Below are 17,114 nucleotides of genomic sequence, written 5' to 3'. Positions count from 1 at the left end.
CCAGTTAACTCTGGGAAACTTTCCCGGGAGAGTGCATCAGCCACTTTGTTAGAAGCTCCCGAAATGTGTTGTATTTCAAAATCAAAATCTTGGAGAGCTAAACTCCACCGAAGAAGTTTTTTGTTATTTCCCTTGGCGGTATGAAGCCACTGTAGCGCAGCATGGTCTGTTTGTAGTTGGAAACGCCGTCCCCAAACATATGGGCGTAGCTTTTCCAGCGCATACACAATGGCATAGCATTCCTTTTCGCTGATTGACCAATGGCTTTCCCTCTCAGACAGTTTCTTACTGAGAAACACGACAGGATGGAATTCTTGATCTGGTCCTTCCTGCATTAAAACTGCTCCCACGCCTCGCTCGGACGCATCTGTGGTTACTAGGAACCGTTTGTCAAAGTCTGGGGCCCTTAGCACAGGGTCAGACATGAGTGTTGCCTTAAGCTGGTTAAAGGCCTTTTGACACTCATCAGTCCACTGAACTGCATTTGGCTGTTTCTTTCTGGTTAAGTCTGTCAGCGGGGCGGCGATTTGGCTGTAGTGGGGTACAAATCACCTATAATATCCAGCCAAGCCTAAGAAGGATTGGACCTGTTTCTTAGACTTTGGAACCGGCCACTTTTGGATAGCATCCACTTTGGCCTTTAGGAGATTTATAGTTCCTCGACCCACCTGGTGCCCCAGGTAAGTCACTCTGTTTTGGCCTATTTGACACTTTTTAGCCTTAACAGTTAGTCCTGCCTGCTGGATGCGCTCGAAGACTTTTTCCAGGTGCTCCATGTGCTCTGCCCATGAATCAGAAAAAATGGCCACATCATCGAGGTAGGCAACTGCAGATTCTCCCAATCCCGCTAGGAGACCATCTACAAGTCTTTGGAAGGTGGCGGGTGCATTTCGCAACCCGAAATGGAGTACATTGAATTCATACACCCCTGCCTGGGTGACGAAGGCTGACCTTTCCTTAGCGGGTTCATCTAGTGGTACTTGCCAGTACCCCTTGGTTAAGTCTAAAGTAGAGATGAATTGGGCATGTCCCAATTTCTCCAATAGCTCATCTGTGCGTGGCATTGGATAGTTGTCAGGACGAGTTACAGCATTTAGCTTACGGTAGTGCACGCAAAAGCGTATTTCCCCATCTGGTTTGGGAACTAGAACCACTGGAGATGCCCATGCACTATTAGAGGGGCGGATTATACCCATCTGTAGCATGTCCTGGATCTCCCTTTGTATAGCAGTTTTGGCATGAGGTGGCTCCCGGTAGGGTGGGGTTCTAATAGGGTGAGCATTACGTGTGTCAATGGAGTGGTATGCCCGTTCGGTCCATCCTGGAGTGGCTGAGAAAATTGGTGCAAAGCTTGTTCACAGCTCCTTGATCTGCTGTCGCTGCAGACGTCCAAGGGTCGTGGAGAATTTCACCTCTTCCACGCCACCATCCCTTTTTCCTTCGTAGTAGACACCTTCAGGCCACTCCGCGTCATCTGTTTCCTGGGCTGTAAACTGGCAAACGTTTAATTCTCTGGAATAAAAGGGCTTAAGAGAATTAACATGGTATACGTTGGCTTTGTGTTGGAGGTGGGGGAGGCTATGAGATAGTTAACAGCTCCTAGGCGCTCCTGGACCGTGAATGGTCCTTCCCACGACGCTTCCATTTTATGGGCCTGGAGCGCCTTTAAGATCATGACTTGGTCTCCTACTTTGAAGGACCGTTCTCTGGAATGTTTATCATACCAGGCCTTTTGCTCTTCCTGAGCATTCTTTAGGTTTTCTTTAGCAAGGGCTAAAGAGTGTCGGAGGGTGCTTTGTAGGTTGCTTACAAAGTCTAGAATGTTAGTTCCTGGAGAAGGCGTAAACCCCTCCCATTGCTGCTTCACCAACTGTAATGGCCCCTTAACCTCGCGGCCATACACAAGTTCAAATGGTGAAAACCCTAAACTGGGATGTGGTACAGCCCTGTAGGCAAAAAGCAACTGCTGCAACACTAGGTCCCAATCATTGGAGTGTTCATTTATAAATTTACGTATCATGGCCTCCAAAGTTCCATTAAACCTCTCCACCAGGCCATTGGTTTCATGGTGGTAAGGGGTGGCAACCAAGTGATTCACCCCATGAGCTTCCCACAGGTTTTCCATGGTCCCTGCCAGGAAGTTAGTTCCCGAATCTGTAAGGATGTCGGAGGGCCAACCTACCCTGGCAAAAATGTCGGTTAATGCCTGGCACACACTTTTAGCCCTGGTGTTGCTTAAGGGTACTGCTTCCAGCCATCGGATAGCAAAATCCATGAAAGTCAGTACGTACTGCTTTCCTCTGGGTGTCTTCTTTGGGAAAGGACCCAGAATATCCACAGCTATGCGCTGAAATGGGACCTCAATTATGGGTAGTGGCTGGAGAGGGGCTTTAACCTGGTCTTGGGGCTTTCCCACTCGTTGGCACACCTCACAAGACCAGACATATTTAGCAACGTCCTTGCCCATTCCCTCCCAGTGGAAGGACTTCCCCAACCAGTCTTTCATTCTGTTCACCCCAGAATGGCCACTGGGATGATCATGGGCTAAGCCCAAGAGCTTTACCCGATACTTAGTGGGAACTACCAACTGTCTTTGAGGATGCCAGTCTTCCTGGTGCCCACCAGAAAGAGTCTCCTTGTATAAAAGTCCTTGTTCTACAACAAACCTGGATCGATTAGAAGAGCTGAGAGGCAGTGGGGTGCTCCGCGCCGCCGCCCAAGCTTTCTGAAGGCTGTCATCTGCTTCCTGCTCAGCTTGGAACTGTTCCCTTGATGCTGGAGACATCAGTTCCTCCTTGGACTGTGGACTGGGGCTTGGTCCCTTTGGAAGCGATGCAGGTCCTGGGGCTGTTTCCATTGACTGTGAACCGCTGTCCGCTGGTGCACTATGTGGTATCTCAGGCTCTGGCTGAGCCTCTTGGGTAGGGTTATCTACTGCTTCTGCCAGGTCAGGCTCGCTGGTGCCCTCTGGCATTGGAGTTGTAGACGGGTTTGCAAGCGCTGGACTCAGGGCTCGCAATGGTTCTGGTGCTGGTTGCGTTGCCAGTTCCGGTTCTGGGACTGGCTTTGGCTGGGTCTCTGGGATTGGATCCACTACGGTTGTTGCAGTCGTTGGCAGGGGATCCAGTTCCACCACCTTTGTCTGGGTCTCCGGTAACACAGACGGGGCCCTGGTGGACGGCTCAGGAACAGGGATGGGGGTGAAAGCTTGCTTAGCCTGGCTGCGGGTGACTATTCCCCCCCACTTGGCTAGCTTCACATGGTTGGCCAAATCTTCCCCCAGCAGCATGGGAATGGGATAATTGTTATAGACTGCAAAAGTCCACATTCCTGACCAGCCCTTGTACTGGACATGCAACGTGGCTGTAGGCAAGGTTACAGACTGTGACACGAAGGGTTGAATTGTCACTGTAGCCTCCAGGTTGATGAGTTTGGGGTCCACTAGGGATTGGTGGATAGTTGACACTTGTGCCCCAGTGTCCCTCCAAGTGGTAACCTTCTTTCCGCCCACTCTCAAGGTTTCCCTTCGCTCCGAGGGTATGAGAGAGGCATCTGGGTTTGGGGATCTTTGGTGTGATTGGGGTGTAATGAACTGTAATCGGTTGGGGTTCTTGGGGCAGTGAGCCTTTATATGTCCCAGTTCATTACATTTAAAACATCGCCCTGCTAAGGTATTACCGGGACGATGTTGGTTGGTGGAGACTGGTGTGGTGGGGTGAGATGGCGTCTGGGGTTTCCCTTGGGATGTGGGTGGGGCTTTGGGTTGTCCCCGGTGGTAAGGTTTTGTTTCGGCTTGCCCCTTCTGATATTCGCTCCAACTGCTACTAGTTTTTTTCTTTTCTGCCACCTCCACCCATTTGGCTCCAATCTCCCCCGCCTCAGTTACAGTTTTGGGCTTCCTATCTAGGATGTACCTTTCTATTTCCTCAGGAACACCCTCTAAAAACTGCTCCATTTTTACTAGGGAAAGCAGATCTTCCAGAGATTTAACATTTGCTCCTGATACCCAGGCATCACAATTTTTGTCAATGTGGTAGGCATGACGGGTAAATGACACATCGGGTTTCCACTTTAGGGCTCTGAACCGCCGACGGGCATGCTCAGGTGTTAGCCCCATTCTGAGTCTGGCCTTGTTTTTAAAAAGTTCATAACTGTTCATGTGTTCCTTAGGCATTTCAGCCGCCACCTCTGCTAAGGGTCCACTGAGCTGCGGCCTCAGCTCTACCATGTACTGGTCTGCAGCGATGCTGTATCCAAGGCAGGCCCTTTCAAAATTTTCTAAGAAGGCCTCAGTATCATCGCCTGCCTTGTAGGTGGGGAATTTTCTGGGATGGGAAGTGGTACCTGGAGGGGGGTTGTTAGGATTGCCTGGTGCATCCTGCTTAGACTTTGCTACTTCCAGTTCATGCTTCCTTTCTTTTTCTCTCTCCTCCATCTCTTTTTCTTTCAGCTCCATCTCTCTCTTGTGGGCCTCCTCTTTGGCTTTTTCTTCTCTTTCTTTCAGCTCCATCTCTCTCTTGTGGGCCCCCTCTTTGGCTTTCTCTTCTCTGTCTCTCAGCTCTATCTCTTTTTCTTTCAGCTCCATAGCTCTCTTGTGGGCCTCCTCTTTGGCTTTTTCTTCTTTTGTAGTCATTTTCCTGTTTTCTTGTGCTGGGTCACCCCCTCTGCAGTTGACTGAAACTGGGAAGCTCTCAGCTCTGGCTGCTGCTGAGTTAACAGAGACTTTCTAACTAGCTACTCCCGAAGATGTAAAAAGAAAAAAAAAAAACAATTCAGCTTGTAAATTCCCTTTACTTTTGTTTGCTCATTTGAACACTTCTCTTAACAAAAGACCTTGTTAAAAAAATTTAACACCTCTGCCTTCAGGCAAGGAGAGATAAGATATGCATCTATCTACCTCCAGCTCGGCTTTCCAAGCAGCTAGAAGGAAAAAAAAAATCTCACTGGCTTTTGGGTTTAAAATGATCCCACCGCTCTACCACCATGTTAAGGCTGTATCCCCACTTTGAACTTTAGGGTACAAATGTAGGGGCCTGCATGAAAACTTCTAAGCTTAACTACCAGCTTAGCTCTGATTCCGCTGCCACCATTTCAATGGATTCCCTTCCTGGGAAGCCTTGAAAAAACCTTCACCAATTCCCTGGTGAATACAGATCCAAACCCCTTGGATTTTAAAACAAGGAGAAATTAACCATTCCCCCTCCTTCCTCCCACCAACTCCTGGTGAATACAGTTCCAACCCCCCTGGGATCTAAAACAAGGAGAAATTAACCATCCCCCCTCCTTCCTCCCACCAACTCCTGGTGAATCAAGATCCAAACCCCTTGGATCTTAAAACAAGGAAAAAATCAATCAGGTTCTTAAAAAGAAGGCTTTTAATTAAAGACAAAAGTAAAAATCATCTCTGTAAAATCAGTATGGAAATTAACCTTACAGGGTAATCAAACTTAAAGAGCTCAGAGGACTCCCCTATAGTCTTAGGTTCAAAGTACAGCAAACAAAGATAAACACTCAAGTAAAAGGTACATTTACAAGTTGAGAAAACAAAGGAAAACTAACACGCCTTGCCTGGCTATTTACTTACAAGTTTGAAATAGGAGAGACTTGTTTAGAAAGATGTGGAGAACCTGGATTGATGTCTGGTCCCTCTCAGTCCCGAGAACGAACACACTCCCAAACAAAGAACACAAACAAAAGCCTTTCCCCCCCAAGATTTGAAAGTATCTTGTCACCTTATTGGTCCTTTAGGTTAGATGCCAGCCAGGTTACCTGAGCTTCTTAACCCTTTACAGGGAAAATGATTTTGGAGTCTCTGGCCAGGAGGGATTTTATAGTACTGTACACAGGACAGCTGTTACCCTTCCCTTTATAGTTATGACACTAGTGCACAGAAATGGACACAAGCATTGCGTGTCATTGTTTTGCACTACTGCCCTAACAGGAGAGCTGGTCCTAAAGAGAGAAAGTCGCAATATTAGTCTTAGCATCTATACTCTGGTTAGTGTATGCCCTCTACTGGACAGAGTTAGAACTGCTCAACTGTGTGTCATGGGGCCTGCCGTTAGAGTTGACTGGGAATTTTTCAATGAAACTTCTTTTTCTTGGAAAATTGTAATTTGCTAAACTTAAACTTTTGGTGAAAATGTGTTGGCTTCGACAAAACATTGGTCAGGAAGGTTTCTATGGTCCAGGATGGAATTTCTGCTCAGAACCAGCAAGAGAGTATGTGCCTGAAATAGCCATATCACTCACCCAGGATGGAAGAGGTATGTGTTCAAATCCCTGCTCTGCCTGCTTCAGAGCAGATCAGTTCCCTAACCATCAGACTACAGATTATTTATACAGAGTGGACCAACTCCAAGAGGCAAACAAGCTCAAGATGACCTCAAGAGATCTCCTGATGAAAAGCGCTAGTGGTTAGGGCAGCGTGAGTGCCATGTTCAAGTCCCTGCTATGCTGGATCCTCTCACTGATGTGTAACAATAACAAATATCAAGCCTGTGAAATGGAGTTAGTGCTTTCCTGCCAGCCCTGCTTCCAATTCAGAGAGTCCCTTTAGCTGACGGGCTCTGTGCAGACCCGCCGACAGAGGGGGCAAAGGGGCCCGGATGATTTAAAAGGGCCTTGAGGCCCCCAGCTGCCACAAGCCCCGGGACCTTTTAAATCACCCAGATGGGCCACAGGGCTCCTAGGCGCGCTTGGGGTGGTACCAGCGGCAGCAAAGGCAGCCGGGTGGACATGTGGAAGCCCTGGCCATGCTGGAAGAGCGTGCCCAGTAGCACCTCTAGCAGCTCACTGGACATCAGCAGCGCAGCTGGCAGCAGCTTGCTGAGCACCAGCCAGTGTAGCTGTAGCACCGCCCAAATGTCAGGCGGACTGTGTCCGCACGTCCGCGGCTTGTACATGCGTGCACCAGCCGCCGCACGTGGTCCAGCTCCACGCCCATGCGGTGACACCATGCCGGGCCTGGGGTCCCATTGACTGTTCTGCCCTGGGGCCAGAATTGCCGTCGGCAGGGCTGGCTCTGTGCGTTTGGAGCAGGATCTGAGTTTCACCTTCATTGCGGCTGTGTGAAGCCCTGTGTGGCTGAGGCCTGCACCAGTGACAGCCACAATACCCCAGTAGGCATGGATTGGTTGTAATGTCTCACTAGTGAGCTAGCACGTTTTGTCCCACTTTTGTTTACTATGAGCACCGCCCCATAGCACTGAAATGCAGCCACCCCTTGGATAGGGCATTCTTCTTTGCTTCTTATGCTCAGGTGCTATGGTGATGGAGGTAACGTGTACCTAGAGTGACAAACAGACAGCCTTCAATGCCTTCTTTTCTGTGATCCTCATTCTTATCCAGCAGGACGGTGCTGGTGCTGCCAGTTACTGCATAAAAGCAGCATGTGTGATACCGAAGACGCAGTGGGGAGAAGAACAGTACTTGTGGCACCTTAGAGACTAACAAATTTATTAGAACATAAGCTTTCGTGGGTTACAACCCACTTCTTCGGATGCATATAGAGTGAAACATATATCGAGGAGATATATATACACACATACAGAGAGCATGAACAGGTGGGAGTTGTCTTACCAACTCTGAGAGGCCAATTAAGTAGGAGAAAAAAAACATTTGAAGTGATAATCAAGATAGCTCAGTACAGACAGTGGGGAGAGAATACTGGTGCTGGGCAGGTACCTGTGGCCTGATGGTTTTTCAGGGCCTGATCCGGTGAGGTGATGAGTGCTCTCTGCTTTTGCTGTAGGGTGCACTACACTCTCAGGATCGGGCCCACAGACATTCCCCCTGGCCACTGGCTGTTTGGCAGCACTCCTGCATTTCTAAAGAGGTCAGTTTGCTTTTAAACATGTCATTGTACATCCGCGTTTCCTTAGGCCATGAGGCCCTCTGCCAACGGAGCTGGGAGGAGGTTTTTCATTGCAGCAGCCCCAGACACTTGAGGACATTTGAGGACACAGAGCTGGGGAGTAGAGTGGAGGCAGGGAGAGCCTGTCTGCAGTGTGTTTATATGCCAAAGGAAGCTAACAGGAATCTATCAATTAGCCTCTGTGCCTTGATTTGTGTGGTAAATCAGCTCCTTCTAAGGAACTCTCCTATATTTTGTTTTCCAAAGTCTGTCTATCCACCTGGCCGTCCAGCAGAAGTATTTTGCTATCTAGGCATATAGATTTATTTATTTTAGAGCCAGAAGGGACCACTCTTATCTTAGTATGACCTCCTGCATGACACAGGCCAGAGATTTCCACCCAGTAATTGCTACAATAAACCCATAATTTATGGTTGAGCTAAGTATATCTTTTAGAGAGACAGCTAGGCTTGATTTAAAGACTAGGTAAGGTAGGTCTCTCTGTCTATCAGAACTGTATCTAAGAACACCCAGAACTCTTTAATTTTTGAAAGTGAACAAATTTTAAGAGTCAAATGTAGTTTTCATCACTGATAGTGTCTGTTTCCTTTTTAGGAGTCACCATGCTCGGGCAGGGACACTAGGCTGGTTAATTTCACATCCTGTTTCTAGTCTGTTTCACATCCAGGTCTCTCCTGCTAGCCCAAGGCTGTGGTATTTGGGCTCCTATAATAAGCTATATAACATCTTTTACAAAACCTAAACGTGGGGGCTAAACAATCACTTCATAATGGCTGTTTAAATAGTTTTAAAGACAAGAATCAAGCAATCATGTAGATATCTGATTCGAAACACGATGAAAGATCATCCTTCACTGGGGCATGCCTTAAAAGGGGCTCTGGGAGACTCCAGCTACACACATCACAGTGCAGTGCCAGGGACAAGGCAAACCAAGGGTAGGAGATCAGTGTACCCCCATTTACTGAAGGGAAACTGAGGACCAGGGAGATTAAGGGCAGATATCGAAAGCGTTCACCACTGTGAGTGCTAAATTCTTTTGCAAACTTTGGGTCCAAGCCACTCGCTCAAGGTGCTACAGGAAGTCTGTGGCAAAGTGGGGAACTAAATGAACAGCTCAAGAATGCCAGTCCACTCTCTTAACCACAACTCCAGCCTTCCCTGCCCCCCCATCCCGAGCTGCCTTTATTCCTTGGAACGGCTCTTCCACAGTCTCAGCCCTCCCTGTTCAGAAACCTTGCCTGCTTATTCAGCCTGCACTTTCCTTTAGTTGTCAGGATTCTCTCAAAAATGTCACGGTTCACTGAAGTAAAACCAAAAGGAAAGAAGAAAAACCCTATACTAAAATAAAGATGCTAATAAAGATATAGTTTATTTGTTTGACTGCATTAACTGCATTTACATATGCTCCAGCAGCATTTTTCTCTGTCTGACAATTCACTCTGAGTTTGAATTCAGCTGAGCGTCCCCAGTAAAATGTTAAATACACAGTAATATAAGCACTGGCAGCAGGGAACTTTCCACTGAGTATTGAGAGTGTTAGAGCTTAGGAAAGTGGGTTGGAAGCAGCTCGAAAAACAGCCATTTTTTTTTTGGAGGGGGGGCTATCTAGGTTCATAGATGATAAATCTATGAAGGGACCACTGTGATTAATTAGTCTGGCCTTGTGCTTAACACAGGTCCTAGAACTTCCCTGAATTGATTCCTGTTTGAGCTAGAATGTTTGGACTGGGGTGTGATAGAGTTTGTTAACCCCCTTCCCAGCCATTTTACCACCATGGACAAAGTCACAGTATGGCCAGCCCCAAGGATTCCAAAATCATGAGTCAGGTGGCCCAAAATCATGAGATTGTTCTAAACATGGCCATGTTTTCAAGCTTTACTTTGTAGCCACCAGGGCTTGAAACTTTCCTTTTTGTAAAAATGAAAACTGAGATTCTCCTGTCCCATGACTCCTGAAGCTAGGGCTTTAAGCAAAACACCAAGTATCCTGAGACTCATTTTCAAATCACAAGAGTTAGCAACACTATAAAGATTGAGGGTGGGGCCAGTTCTGCGCCCCCTCCCTCCCCAGTTTAACCCATGAAATCTTCCTGGATTAAATTCACTTGTGGCTCCACACTGATTTCCATAGAGGTCCCTGCGGGTGGAAAGGCCTTGGGAAGGCAGAGCTGATGCTCGCTCCAGCTTCCTCTCCACTGAAGCTGACGTGGCCAGGGCTTAGATTCAGCACATGCCCCCCATCAATCTCCTCTGACAATGGGTTGCATCGGAAGTGGATGCATGCACTGACCTAGGGAAAGGGGGTAGCAGTGCCATTGGCTGCCCTTCCTTAAGTAAATAACCCCCTCTCTGGCATACACACCTCGCTGGATGTCTCTGTCGTGGGCTTGGAGGTACTGTAAGCCAGGGCTGCTTCCAAAGCTCCCTCTAGGGCAGCATTTTAAGAATACAGATGTATGCTCACAGCTCTTAATTGTACAAGCATGTAGACTCGGCTCCCTTTAGACTACTTGTAGCCAACCCCTCATGAACTGTGAGGTGCTGCTGAGCTCATGCAGCACAGTGCAGCCCACGGGGCTGCAGTTGGCACTGGTGCAATTCTCATTATTGCTGCTGAGCTAATGCTGGCATGACAGATGGGCTCCTCTGGGGCTTAGCGGGGCATCTCCAGGGCCAGGTGCAGTCCTAGCTCACCCCAAGAGTAGCTGGGCCGGGCCTGGACCGCAGTCCTTCTTGTAGGGAGCAGAGGAGGAGGGAGGGAGCGGGCGGAACTGCCTTGAATTTCTCACAGTAATTACAGCTGTTTATTTTCTATGGGGAAAGCATGGAATAAACCTGTCTTCTCCAGAGCTGTTTAAATCATGCATGTGATAAGCCTGGGATAAAGGGCACAGGGCTGCTCAGAGTCTCTAGTTCATGGGGTGCAGCATTTCCTTGCTTTGGAATCAGGGCTTCTGTCATTTGGGCTGTGGGGCCTGCCCCCCTCTGGATGCTAGGTTGGGTCACTATCCCCAGAACCCCCTCCCAGGTGAGAGCAGGAGAGAGCAGCAGGTCCTTCCTTTCCCACCCCGCAGCCACAGCTGGCAGGCCAGTGGATTGCTCTTGCCTCTGCCCTTTGTTTGGCAGGAGGCACGATCAGGCAGTGGTGGAAGGAAGGGGCTCCTCCTCTGGATCTGGGAGGGTAGAGTGGCCTTAGGAAGCCTCCAGCTGGTGGATCTGTTGGAAGGTAAGGATAATGAATCCCTTTGGCCTCCAACTGCTGCACCCTTCTCCACATAGGAGCAGAGTCTTGCTGACGATGGACCAGATCCGCAGCTGGGATAAATGAGCCCCATTCCACTGACAGCAGAGTGACACCCAGTGTAGGCCAGCTGAGCATCTGGCACACTGAGCTCACCAGAGCTAGGATGAGTTACATAGGACATGGGACTGGAAGTGGTGCTGAGTTGGGGTCAGTGAGTCCAGGCCCTGCTGTTACAGGGAACCCCATTGTATATGCCAATTTATACCAGGTGACCGAGCAGCTATTGACTTCGCTGGAGCGATGGTGATTTACACAAGATGTGGCCCAAGCAGTGTGTTTGGATATCACATACCAAAGCAAACTGCTAAGCTTTGTGCAGGTGGACGGGAGACATTGTTTACATTGGTTTTGCTCTTTGTTTATGTACAATGGGGATGTGGAGCGTGTTGCATCCTGAGAGCTCCATTCCTAGATCCGAAGCCTGACGGACAATTGGGGATTGTATTTAAGAAAGAGTTAGATTAGGATAAATAGTTTAATTTGCAGGATGGAACGGACGCTAGGGAGGCAGGGAAAGCAGGGCATTTACAGCAAATATCCCATGGTGGGGTTGGAGGCTGCAGTTATATTTGGGTTCCAAAGCATGGAGGGGAGCGGCTGAAAGAGACCCAGCACAAGCTGGGAGACGCTGGTTTGTCCCAGCCGTGTGATCTGAGTGATTGACAGCTGTGCCAGGGGTGCGTCTTTCCCAGTGTTCCTCAGATGTTGCATTGAAATTCAAATTACATTTCTCCGGCTGCCATGTCTCATTGTCACTTTGTTAAAGACTAATTGTCACTTTTTTAATACGCTGGCATTGCAGGGAGGTAGGGGCGACACAGTGTTTTAATAATAATACAAAAGGAATCCTTTGGATAGTAAATCACTCCCTTCTTCCACCCAGCAGCTGCTCTGCTCCTCAGCACAACAGCAATCAAGACACTCCATCATTCATCATGGGTTTGTTTGGAAGAGCACTTTTGCTTTGGTAAATAGTGTGATTCCTGCTGCTTAGCAGAGAGGTTCTCTGGTTGTTGTTTTTTAACCCACTATATATGACTGGGATGGGGGGGAGGCAGGAGCGGCGCCAGCTTTTTTGCCGCCCTAGGCGATGGAAGGTCCTGCCCCCCAAAATACCGCCCCCAACAGAGGTGGCGGAAGGTCCCGCCCCCAAAATATCAACGACGACCGGGGTGGCCGAAGATCCGGCCACCGCGGTCGCTGCCCCCCAAATGTTAGTGCCCTAGGCGACCGCCTAGGTCGCCTAATGGGTTGCGTCGGCCCTGGGGGGGCGGGGCATTACAACCATGTGCTTGTCCCCTTAACAGCAAGGCTTCCTGAGGTTGCTTACCATCATTTCCCATCAATGGGAGTTAGGTGCCTACATAGCTTTAAAAATCTGTCCCTCTGTGTCTTGGTGACTGAGCTATAATAGCAAGTCCCAACCTCACCGGGTTTAGATGGATGAAAAGATTGTGAGGAGCTCAGATAGTATGGCATTGCTACTTTTGGAATGGAATGAAGACAAATGAAGTTACCTTGCTGTAAAAATAATGGTAATAACTAAAAAAATAAACAATTAGCCTGTGGCACTCATTGCCACAAAAATGACTGAGCTCAAGAGATTAAAAAAAAGGATTGTCTGTTCATCTGAATAACAAGAATATCTAATTATAAGAGTAAATGGAGACAATGTTGCTGAGTAGCTATCACACTGGACTGGCACTCAGAAGATATGGGTTCTTTTGAAGTTCCAGTGCCTTCTTTGAGGCTGATGGGCTGACGGGGGAGTAGGTTGGGAAAGAAAAAAATCCTACTGAAAATGAAATATTTGCCATTGTGCTCATGTATCTCAGCAGATCCATAGTACTCTAAAATGCATTTGATGGTATGGGAAATTTATTTGATATGTTAGTAAATGTTTGAAAGGAATTGTCATGGTTCAATGATGACTGAGGCCTAGATTCAGCAAAGGACATAAGCATGTACTTGGCCCCCCTCCCCTCGTTATTGTTTATTATATGTATTGTGGTAGCATGACACAGAGACCCCTTGGCAAAAGATCTCCTGTTCTTTGCAAACAACTCTCGTCTCAGCCCTGACAAACTCACTACACCAAATATGTATTTTTGGCTAGTTATCCCAAAGAGATAACATGTAAGTTATTTACAGACGGCTAGGAATTATCAAGACTCAATCATTGCAAGAAGCACATACAGGTAATATTTAAAGAATAATGTAACTATATTGAAAGTCTGCTTTATGGTGTTGGAGTAAAGTCACACAGGAGGGAGTTGTCACCATGCTCCAGTTAGCTGGTGATTTAATGCAAAGCTCAGTTGTCCAGCCTTGTTCCATCCCAAACCAATCAATGGAAAATCATCAGAGACAACAGCGAGCAACCAAAGCCACTGGGAGGTAAACAATGAACCCAGGGGATAGCCCTGCCTATGAATAGAGACAAAAGGTTGTCTCAGTATAACACAGAGTAGAGAGGCACTCTGGATCCATTCACTAAGGATCCGAAGAAGTGGGCTGTAGTCCACGAAAGCTTATGCTCTAATAAATTTGTTAGTCTCTAAGGTGCCACAAGTACTCCTGTTCTTCTTCTTTCTCTATTCACTAAGGAAACATCTTGCAGAGCCACTGAATTTTCATGGAAGTTTGGATTCTGGGTCCTCTGAAGCCAGTCAGCTGTGCAACAGACTAAACACTGGGTGGAAAACCTACTTTATAAGATAGGAAAGATAACTATTAATAAATGTAGGCCCTAGTTTGTGTTTAATGAGTTTGTTTTGTATTGTAATCATTTGTATCCATCACTCTCTCTCTCTCTCTCATTTCTGGTTGAATGTCTGTTTTCTTTTAAAATAAACCTTCTTTTGTTTTATTACAAGTGCTGTGTGATTTTACCGAGCAGTGATTTAAGATAAAACTAGTAAAATGGGGTACATTCCTCCTTTGGGGGCAGAGGATCTGGGATTTCTGTGAGTAGTCCATGTCAGGGGCTGGATATAACAGCAGATCAATTCAAAGGAGCTCAGGGACTGGGGGGCACCTATTATAAACCTGTAAGGCAAAGACAGGTCAGGCATAGCCCTGAGGAGAGTGCTTGAGTAGCTAGCAGGCTGGTGATGGGAGGATGCTAACACCCAGCCACCCTGGGCAAAGCTACCTCTCACTCGAGGCAGGAAGAAACAAGGTGATTCACAGTCTTGGATACCCCAAGAACAGGCACAGGTAGGGCCTCCAGAGACCTAGTCATGGATCAGCACCCCATTGCACTAGGTAGCATACATGCACAGAACAAAAAGACAGTCTCTGCCACAGCAAGCTCAGCAGAACACTCTTACATATAGGCATATGCACTGAAGTTGATGGGACTTAAGCACATGCTTTGGTGCTTTGCTGAATCAGGGCCCAAATCCATGCATTTCACTTCTCTTGGGTGACATCAGCCCCTTGCACATAGGGCAGCTGCATGATCCAGGTGCTTTGTACCACTCCAAGCCCATGCAGGGGCAGTGCTGGGAGCTGGCAAGCAGAGCAGGCACATAAAGGTACCCATCTGCCAGCATCTGTGGGCCAGGGATAGGGTTACCAGATGTCCCACTTTTATAGGGACAGTCCTGATATTCGGGGCTTTTACTTATATAGGTACCTATTACCCCCCACCCACTGTCCTGATTTTTCACACTTTCTATCTGGTCACCCTAGCCAGGGAACTCATCTCCAGAACTGCCTTATGCAGGGCTGGGTGGTAGGTCAGGCCGGAGGAGGGGCTGTAGTTATGCAACTCTAGCAGCCTTCGTTCCTATGATGGGGTGTACCAACCCTGCACTGGTGCCACAGGGGTTAATTCTTCTCTTTGGGCCGAGGAGGCCATGCCTCCTCCGCTCCACTGGGCATGCTCCAGCTGGAATCAGGCTATAAAAGGAAACAGCTCCGCTCAGTCTGGGCTGACTGCTGGAGAGGAAGGAGGTGTGTTGCGGGCTCCTGCTGAGGGACCGCCTGCACTCCGGGATGCGGAGGCCAGCCAGACAGTGATGATCCCCACAGAGGGAGGAGAGACTGTGGGGACCCTGAGACAGCAAGCCACAGAGAAATGAGTCTGTCTTTGCAGGGAATAGGTTGTAGAACTGGAGATTAGCTCGGTGTGTTTCAACAGGATCCACGCCGAGCTGGTAGCGGGCAACCCCCCCATCGATAGGGCCCTGGGTTGGGACCCCATGGAGAGGGAGTGCCCAGGTACCCCTAGTCTGGCCGCTGCCCACCCTGGGGTGGCGGCCCACCTCACCAACCCTATTGACTCTGGCTGCTGGGCTGCACAGCCCTGACAGAAAGGGTAGTTATATGGATTCCAGCCGGTAGGCCTCATAGTTCTGACTGAGAAGGTCACCTTATGGATGCTGACCATTAGGCCATACTGCCCTGAGGCCAGGGGCCTTCATTCAAACTCAGCAATGGAACCATAATGCCCCTTCACCCCTCCCCCAAAGGGTAATGGGGTGTACCAGCCCCATGACATTTCCCCATCGATCAGCATGAAAGAGCCACAGCTGCTATGTCAGACCAGATGCTGGAGCAACAATGATGGGGCAGCGGGAAGGACAGATGGGAGCAGTAGCATCATCTGATGGTGGCTCTGTGTGTTGAGCCTGGCTTGGAGGTGGATTTCACCTTCCCATTCTCCTCCCAGGCTGGGTATGTAGTGCCCGAGTATTCAGGGACAGCATACATTCAGATTGTCCACATGGGCACAGGGCCGGTCTTCTTGGTATGTGTGCACAGCACCCAGCACACTGGAGTATGTATCCCTGACTGGGGCCTGGAGCTGCCACTGCCAGCACAAATCACCACCCTAAGAAGATGAATAGGTGAGAGCAGGCCCAGTGCAGGTAGATGTTGTGTAAGCGTCTCCCCTCTTCTGTAATCTGATTTCAAATGCACCCCTTGGAAGCTGATCTGATGTTTGATTTGGTCCATTGTCAAGAGTAGGGCCATCTGGAAACTTTAGATCTAGATTCAGGTTTGGAATTCACACACATCTTGTATTTTTTAATTCAGTGGTTTTGGTTTGGGACATTAAAGCTGGTGACCTTCATCCAGCTTTACACCAGTGGGGCTACATGCAGCCTTTATGGTTCAGCTAAGTAAACAAGGCAATTCCATCAGAGGCTCTTGAGTCAAACAAAAAAAACACCCCAGCCTGGAAATCTCACAAGACAGATATTGCCCAGAGAGCCCCATTGCTTTCTGATTCATGTGAGGTGGCAAATCTGCTTTGACAGCTGCCTTTACGGTATCTTGGCTTTTCCATTTATCATTGCAGCCAGAACCAAGCAGTGCAGAGGCAGGCAGTAAAGAGGGAAAAACCCCTCTGACATTAACCAAGCTTTTTTTCAAACCTTAAGGGAGGTTCAGAATTTGGGGGTCAAAATTAGGAAGAAGATTTATCTGACTCCTTGACTAAACCCATCCATCCCTAGGTCAGACACACAGAGAGGAGGAGTGGCTACAGCAGACAGATACTTCAAGGGTACAAAGGGCCTGGATACCAGTTACACCCCACTTAAACTCTCTTTTGAATGGGGTATTGGCCTGCTCTGGGCTTCTGCACAGCGGTGAATATCACCTGAGCAGACCCAGAAAAAAACCTTTCCCTGGTTTATTTATCTCTGCATCTCTCACTGTTGACTACTGCCAGACCAATGCCACCTGGACTATTTATGATGCCTGTAAAAGTCAAACAGACATAAAACTGCACCGGTCATAAGTGGGCTTGATTTATAGCAGGGGTTCTCAAATAGGGGGTTGGGACCCTTCAGGGGGTTGCAAGATTATTACATGGGGAGTCATGAGCTGTCAGCCTCCAGCCCAAACCCCACTTAGCCTCCAGCATTTATAATGGTGTTAAATATAGAAAAAAGTGTTTTTAATTGGCTGGGGGTTGAA

This window comes from Trachemys scripta, chromosome 10 (genome assembly GCF_013100865.1).
Source record: "Trachemys scripta elegans isolate TJP31775 chromosome 10, CAS_Tse_1.0, whole genome shotgun sequence".
Classification (NCBI taxonomy): Eukaryota; Metazoa; Chordata; order Testudines; family Emydidae; genus Trachemys; species Trachemys scripta.
This window is presented reverse-complemented; position numbering follows the sequence as displayed.